Source organism: Manis javanica, chromosome 1 (genome assembly GCF_040802235.1).
Source record: "Manis javanica isolate MJ-LG chromosome 1, MJ_LKY, whole genome shotgun sequence".
In the NCBI taxonomy this organism is placed as follows: Eukaryota; Metazoa; Chordata; class Mammalia; order Pholidota; family Manidae; genus Manis; species Manis javanica.
In genome coordinates, this window is record NC_133156.1 from 188,633,713 (window position 1) to 188,642,592 (window position 8,880).

Consider the following 8,880-nt stretch of genomic DNA (forward strand, 5'->3'; position numbering starts at 1 on the left):
TTTGGAGGTAGGGCCTTTAAAAACGTGGTAAAGTTAAAATGAGGCCATTAGGGTGGGCTCTAATCCAATCTGAATGGTGTGCTTATAAGAAGAGGAAATTCAGACACACCGAGAGACCCCAGGGATGTGTGCACGCAGAGGAAGGGCTGCAATAGGATACAGCGAGAAAGCGGCCACCCGCAAGCCCAGGAGAGAGGGGCCAGGAGAAACCAAACCCACCACAACATCTTGGACTTCTGGCTTCCAGAGCTGCAGAAATGCATTTCTGTCATTTAAGCCACCCGGTCTGTGGTCTTTTATTATGGCAGTCTTGGCAAACAAATGCAGCTGCCATCTGGTGAGTGTCTACCATCAACAGTAGGGATGCCTGCCCATGCCTGGTAACTTCTGAGCTCCATCCATACCATCCTTGGCAGACACCTTCAGCAACAGCCCAGGCCCTTACAAACCACCCCAACAACAGAGGGTCCTTGGCCCCAAGAGGGGTGAGGGTGGTGTGGAAGGGACGACCCAGCAGAGGGTGGGGCTGGGTCATGGGGAGGGCCTTCCGGCTGCACAGAAGTTCCTCACGGTGGCAGAGCTGCATCTCTGTAATTAGGATGAACCGACTGAAGGAGCCAAGCCCCCAGAAGATGAGGGCGAGGGGAAATTGGTTTCTTGCTCTCTCAGCTGACTTGATTGGGATATGTCTTGCCTAACCAGAGCCAGGGTGCCCTGGAGGAGCCGGTATAAAATGGCCAGTGAGCAGCACAGCTCCGGGGCAGCAGCCAGCAATACTGAGACCCATGGGTTAGCATTCCTGAGGAGTCCCAGAAAGCCTCTGGTGGAGGATCCAGTGCAAGTCTGTCCTCCTGGGATGTGTGGGTCAGGGGCTCAGACCGTGCCTTCTGGGCGCCAAAGAGAAGGGTGACCTCTGAGTGTGGGAAAGTGAGGGGCATCTGGGTGACAAGAGAGGCTCTGTTGTGGCCTACATTTTTCTCACTTTGCTTTGAGTCTCAGCTACCACAGCAACTTTTTCCTTGGAGTTTTCAGATCTGGTTTTGGTGCTTGAATTGAAAAATAAATAATGAGATTGTATATGTTGGAGCAAAAGGAAGCCTGTGGTTTTATGTATGGGTGATGAGAGGAAGCACAAATTCCTTCCTTTCTTTTTTTTTTTTAACTTGTGTCAAAACAACAGTTGCATAGATAGATAGATAGAGAGAGAGAGAGAGAGAGAGAGAGAGAGAGAGAGAGAGAGTATGTCTGTGTGTCTGTGTGTGAGAATGACTGGGGCTGAAGTCTTAACCAATGTGGGTATTTTTCGTACTCTAGCAGGGGCACAGTGAGAGCTTCCTTAGCCCTGAGATCTGAGGGAGGAGCTCCAGCCTGGGAATGAGAATGCATGCTCTGACTTGCAGCTAGATTCCAACTTTGTTGCTTATAAATTGCAGAGGTTGGGTTAGATGATTGCAGAATATAGGAATTGTAATTTTACTTCAATCTTACAAGTGTTTAAGTAAAATCCTCCGTATCACTAGGTTCCTCATCCTGAAGGTTAGATGGCTGTCTGTGTGTGTACATGCAGTGTGTATAGGTGTAATGTATATGTGCAGTGTGTGTGTGTGTGCAACGTGAATGTGTTCTGCATAGCGTGTGTATAGTATGTGTGTGTTTGGTGTGTCATGCACTGTTCACTTTTGTTGTCCAGAGCAGCCACCCACATTGCCCTATCTATGCTGGATTTCTGGATCCTTTAGAAAACCTCTCTTCCACATCCCACCAAATAAGTAAAAACACATGTGAAAAGCCTTTCTTATTCCAGTGCCTCTTGAGTTGCAGCCAAACAGCTGGAATTACATGCTTTGTATAGACCCAGGGACGTGGCATGGCAATGGGAAATTCCGTTTGTATTTGGCAGTCAGATTCCTTCTCCCAAGAGCAATGAAGAGGGCAAGAGAGACCAGAAGGGGGGCTCTCTTGCCAGCAGCTAAGGGTGTGTGTGTGTGTGTGTGTGTGTGTGTGAGTGTGTGTGTCTACAGTTATCTTTCAATAAAATCTCTGTCTTCTCTAGCATTCCCCCATTTCCACGTGTATTTGCATTTCAGACTCCAATTTTAAAGTCAGCATCTTCTTTTCTCTGCTTCCCTTCCTCCAGTTCTATTGTTCTTCATTCACCTCTCCAGCCCCTCTGTGTTCTCTTTTGCCTCAGAACAGTGCATCAAGCTCCTTGTGGATTAAACAGCTCAGGGTTCTTCATCTGCTGCACAGAGAGGGGCCCCGGAGGAAAGCAGGGGCGATTAGAATGCTGCAGTTTCTATAGTGCTGGTCCTTGGAGGCTTTAATAATACATCTACTTTGCTGGGTACGGAAGGGTTTTCCTCTTGATTCCAGGGACATACACAGCTTGCCATCCCACGTCTATTCCAGTCAGGTATTGCTGTTTAATAAATCTACCCAAATTAAGTGGCTTGACACAACATTCATTTATGTTGCCCACAAATCTGTAGTTTGGGCAGAGCTCTGCACTCACATGGCACATGCTGGGGTGGCTCAAAGTGAGGGGTGGCTTCAGAGTCGGGGGTTGGAGTCTGGGAAACTCATCTACTCACACCTCTGCAGCTTGTTGCTGGTCACTGGCTGGGACCTTAGTGGAGACTGTCCTCTGCAACAGCTGCACATGGCTTTTCTAGGTGACTGGTGTTCTCACTGGGGGCTGGGTTCCAAGAGGCGAGGAGGGAAGTGCATATTATCTTTATGATTTAGTCTCAGAAGTCATTTAACTTCACTTCTGCCAGGCCCTACTGGCTGAGGCCGGCCTAAAGTTCTGTCCAAGTCCAAGAGGGGATGACACAGGATAGCATGTGTAGTGTGTGTGTGCAAGTAGTATATGAGGCACTCTATTGTAGTAATGTAGTGTCTAGCATTAAGTGTATGAACTCACACTATATTGTGGCGACTGTATGTGAAATACAAACTGATACATCTCTTTCCATATTTGCCATCCTTTTCTTTGCCTTTTACAGTCTTATTGGTTTATGTTTATAGACAGCCAGAACATGGAGTAAGAATTGTGTCTCTGCATGGGCTCTAATGCTTATGCTTTTGCTGGAATCATGTGGTGTGCAGAATGGTCTCAAGATGGGCCCTGAGATTTCTGCCCCTGGTGTGCATGTCCTAAATAATCTCCCCTTGAGTATGGGGACCCTGTGAATAGGATGGTATTTTACAGAGGTGATTAGGTCATGTGAAATGGGAAAGAGGATGGGATTTTGCAGATGTAATTAAGGTCCCTAATCAGTTAGTTAGGGTTACTCAAAGGGGAGATGACCCTGGGTGGGCCTGGCATTATCAGGTGAGTCCTTTTGAGGCTAGTTCAGACATTTCCTAAAGACAGAGCTTCTCCTGCCCTCTTTGAAGAAGTCAGCCGCTGTGTTGTGAGAAGGCCATGTGGCTACAAGACAAGAGCAGCTTCAAGACATTGAGAGCAACCCTCAAATAACAGCCAACAAGGAAATAGGGACTGCAGCCCTACAACTGCAAGAAATTTCTGCCAGCAACTTAAATGAACTTGGAAGAACTCTAGATGAAAACACAGCCCAGCTGACATCTTGATTTCAGCTTTGTGAGACCCAGAGCAGAGAAGCTACCATGAGATAATAAATGTGTTGTTTGAAGCCACCATGTTTGTGATAATGTGTTATGCAGCAATAGAAAACTAACACAAGTCATGACCATGAGCTCCACTGGCAGAAAACCCCACTGAGTAGGTAACTGGAGAAATATGCAGCAGGTCCAGTAGCAAGACTGTGCACATGTTTTAAGATTCAGCTCAAATGTCAGCTCCTTTAAGATTTTCATGGATTCCCTTTGGCCAGAAATAATCTCTTGCATCTGAAATCTTATAGCTTTATTTGTAACGTCTTTTGTGGTACTCTCACATTTTGTTTATATTTATCAATGTACATGTTTTGTTTCCCTGACTGGATCGAAAGGTTCTCTCAATGGAAATGGTGCCCTATTTATTTTTGTGGCACCAACATCCTTAGCATAATTCTTTGCTTATCAACAAATGTTTCTTGCTAATTTGCTAGGTAATATTCTCAATGATGGAACTTCAACTTTTTTTATTGAGGCAGTTTGATAATATATTTTGGTAGAAGAGAAATCAGGAGATGGTCTTCACTATTGTTTTAAGGATGTTAGTTTAAGATATCATAAATATTCTGGTCCTCATTTGCAGCCAGTGAGAATATATCTGTCATTTGAGATTCTGCAATTAAGGCTTTGAATGTTCATCCAATAGATTCTGGTTCCCAGACTCTGAAACTCTCTGCCAAGATGGAATCACAGATCAATCTGAGTAATCTTTATTTTTACCCTGAAAATGGAGAAAAGAATTTCCTAAACCATTGGGACAAGCTGCTATGTAGCTATTACCTCTAGAATGAAGACCATCTTGTTCATGAAGGTAGGGATGAAATTTCTTCTGGGAGCACTAAAAACAAGTCTCTTTAGAGGAACAGGTAGCCTTTAACTCCTCATTTGAATTTGGTTTTGGTACACTGAGCATAGAGGAAGCAGGAAGGCCAAAGAACATAAAATAGCCATGCTTTTAGGTCAGCAAGACTTTTGCAGCAAAAGAAGCCGGCAGCAAGCAGGGGCTGGCTGCTCTGAGCCCTGGGAGGCCCTTGTGTCTGGGAGACCCCACACAGAGTTGTGCCTGAGGACTGGCACACCATAGGAAACTCTTTTTGGCAAGCTTGATTATTAATAACACAAAGCATTGCCATTAATAATATTCCTTGTAGCTCTTACAAAAACAGAATTGGGCTATGAAGGATTCTTTTGGGGTCAAGTTATTAGTCAGGCCCACACTTATGTGCTTTAGGGGAGCACTAACTGATTACTCTGGTCTCAAGAACTCCTTTTGAGGACTTCCAGATCTGAGCCTTATGAAAATAGTGAGTAAAAACAGTACAGTTATATTGCTCCTGAGAATTTGCCAAGAGTTTCATATACATTGCCTCATTATACCTGGGGATAGGCAAAAAGCTATCCTTCCTTAACTGGGGCTTCTAGGGGCAGGTGAAGGTCAGGGACCATGGTTGTTAAGGCCTCCAATGGCATCCCCTTTGTTTGGGAATTGAGTGTGTGTCCTGCTCTGGTTGCTAATATTACAAGGCCCCAGACATGTGGAGCTGACAGATCAGATCACTGTTAGTTAGCATCAAGGTGGTGGTAAAGGCCTGAGTCAGAAATCAATCATACCAGCTATCCTTTGGGTCACCCGGTGGTTATCCCGATGGTCGATAATGAATCTGAATGTGACAGGTCCAGATTTTATATTTCATATAGAGAATGAATAAGCATTTGCGAAATCTACCAGGAATTATTTTCCAAAAATCTTGATATGGGATCTGTGGTATATTTGCTATTCAGACTCTAGGCAATCCTTGGAGCTCACTTGGTAATTATCCTTATAAATGGATGTCAGGGAAGTATGTCAGGGAAAAAGGCTGCAGTATTGTGCTCAAGAACGAACACCTTTGAATACTGGACTAGCAGTCTGGTTTAAGAGAGAGAGAGAGACAGTGTGTGTGTGTGTGTGTGTGTGTGTGTGTGTGTGTGTGTGTGTGTGTGTGTCTGGAGAGAGATGAGACAGAAGCTACTTGTGTGTGTGTGTGTGTGTGTGTGTGTGTGTGTGTGTGTGTGTGTGTGTGTGTGTCTGGAGAGAGGTGAGACAGAAGCTATGAAGAGAGCTGGTATGTGCCATTCCCCTGTTCCCCTCCTAGATTGTATTGGGAGGGTTGGGAGGCGGAGTAAGAGGAAGGAGAGAGAGTAAGATTTAAAGAGTAAGAAGATTGGGATGAGCAAACTAGGCCCATCCACCTCTGCCTTAGCTTCACCTGGAGAAGTTTTTAAAGACACATATTTCTAGACTCAGCTCTAATGATTCACAATCTTTGGGGGTGGGGCCCAGAAATCTACATTTCACACAACCAGGTAATTTTGACGTACTCATTGGTTTACAAACCACTGAATAACAAATAACAGGCTGTAAGCAACAGAGTAAAGAGCACTGGACTAGCAGTCAGGTTTAAGTTTAAGTTCTCCTACCAGCTTGCTGTGTGACCTTGTGAACGTTGCTTTGACTCTCTGGGTCTCCGTTTCCTTATCTGTAAAACATGTGGCAGACAAGTAAGTGCTAACATTCCATCCACCTTGTAATTCAAAGACTGTTTGTGACACAAATGTCTGTAGCCACTCAGGGCGTCTGTGAAGATCTTTTGGAGGATGCAGGGAGGAAAGGCCCCAGGAGAGAGGCCTGGGCTTGTGAGATGTGTGGGAACAGGTCTCAAACAAATGGCCTCTCCATCAGGGTTGATGTTGGTTGGTTTTGTGTGGCCTGACATTTATATAATTTGAGGGTCCTCTTTAAGAAAGAGAACACCGGGGGTAGAGCCAAGATGGTGGTGTGAGTAGAGCAGCGGAAATCTCCTTCCAAAACCACATATATTTTTGAAAATACAACAAAGACAACTCTTCCTAAAAGAAAGAGAACACAAAAAATGATTAATAATTCAGTATAGAAGTGAATATTAGAGTGATAAATCACAACAAAGTAGATATTTTATGAAAAATATCATAAACAGAGAATCCAGAAAAATAACATAATTTTTTAATTGATTTGTTGGCCTGACACACCTTTATACTTTTTCCTATAGCTTTGGCCTGCATACATTTTGATTTTCTCTTCATGTGACAATGATTTTACACCATCACTTTCTTTAGAGGAAATAGAAAGACAATTCAGTAGTTCCTCCAATGGGCTTGAAATTTGTTTTTCTAAGTCAGTGATAGTTTAGTATAGTTTCTTTCAGCTTTCCAACTCATTACTGATAATGTCGTGTGCATTTTTAGAATTGTAGTGGAGTCTGGGAAAACCTTAATCAAGTTTCTTTTATATCAGAGCTGTAAGAGTTAGAAGAATTTTTCCATATACTATCTTCTGGCTTCAACATTTTAATCCTTGGGTTTTTTTCCCTCCATTACCTGAATAGTTCTGGTGCTGGGTGCCCCAGGTTACATTCATTGCACAGTATCTCCAGTGCGCCTTCACGTCAGAGCACTGGGTGGGCCGGCAGGGCCCTTCCTGCAGCAGGATGGCTAGCCACCACTGCGCAGCATGTGCAAGGGAGTGCAAAAGCCCTCCTGAACCCACTGAATGTATGCCCAACTTGAGTGCTTCTTAGCCAGATTGCCAAAATGCCCATGACCATTCTAGGACGGCCTGACCTGAGGGGACACATGACTGAGGAGCTGGGGAGTGGGAAGAGGCTGTGGTCTTGAAGAGTTGCTGTTAGAAATATATATATTTATATATGTATATGTCTTATTTATAATGTATATAGTATAATATGTATTACAGATGGGGCCTATGACTTATACATATTATATAGAAATATTCACATACACTACATATATATGTGTGCGCGCGTGAATATATATATGTATATATATCCATGATATATAAGATGTTACCTACTATACGGTATAATATATGTTGTGCATATAACTTTATTACATATTATACTATATACATATCCTATATATTGCTATACCCACACAAACACATTGCCAATTTTACTCAAACACATGACCATGTGAATCTGTTGCTAGGACCCTCTGAGAGCCACAGAAGAGCCCGTACAAGATGTTAGGTACAGGACAAGGGTGTACCTAATGGAGTGTGGACACAAGAATTCCTGGATCTTAAAGCTTCATTGGCTTTACAGAAGATCTGCTTCTGCTCTGATGCTGGGACAGGGACCAGGGTTGATTGTGGGAAATCACAGGGCTGAGATTCTTCCCTGGAGGGTCCTAAGTGTTTTGAAAGGTTTGGGCACTGACCTCTAGGGTGGGGGACTGTGACCATGGCAGCGGTGTGGCATGGAGTTCATCTGGATTCCCTCCCTCTGCTCCTCACATCCCCGACCTGTGAATCAGGAGGGTGCGAGCCACACCTGTCCAGGTAGCTGAGTGGATATCCCTCAGTTAGCTTGCTCCATGAAAAGGTGAGGGTTAATCTTTCAGAGGAGTGGGGAGGAAAATTCTAAGATGACAAAGTATCTTGAAAAGGGCTGAAAAACAGCAGCACTTCCCTGGTACTCACTTAAAGAGAGCACAGGCAGAGCCCGACTGTCCGCAGGGTCCAGCAGAGAATGCGGCCGCCTGTGTCATGCTGGGAGCAGAGCAGGCAGGAGGCTCATAGGACAGAGGAGGGAACTCTGTGGGGGGTTGGGGGGTGGGGGGCGCAGGAGTGGGACGGGGCAGTGCTTGTCCAGGTGATTGACTTTACATGCGAAGAGATAACCGGAGACCTTCTAGAGTCACCAAATGTGCAAATACCCAAGCACACAGACTGGAGCTAATGGAATGTGGACACAAAGACAGTCGAGAGCAATACACTCCACTTGTGATACGGTTACTGCACAGTTGGCCAGGTTCACTTACACTAACTAGGTGACATTCAGGAGCACCAAGCTTCCAGAGGAAGATAGTCACAGTGAACCTCATCCAAAGGACATCTGCATCACAGGCATTCTGGGTCGTGAAGAACTAGTTAAACCCCTGTTGTTAAATTAATACCATGAGCCTACTTTTAAATTCTTATTTCTGCCTAGAATTCTGCAAGTGGCTTCATTTTGCAACTAGAGAAGGAGTAGAATTGGGCAGGGAAGTGCACTTCAGCTGAGGGAAGGCTGAGGAAATGCACTAGAACCCAAATCCTGGGAATCTCCATACACTCTTTGCTGAAGGCTCAACTGGATGTAAGACTGGTAAAGAAACAGGAAGGGATCCCCCTTCAGAATTCCCTCTCTTCCTTGGTTTTCTTAC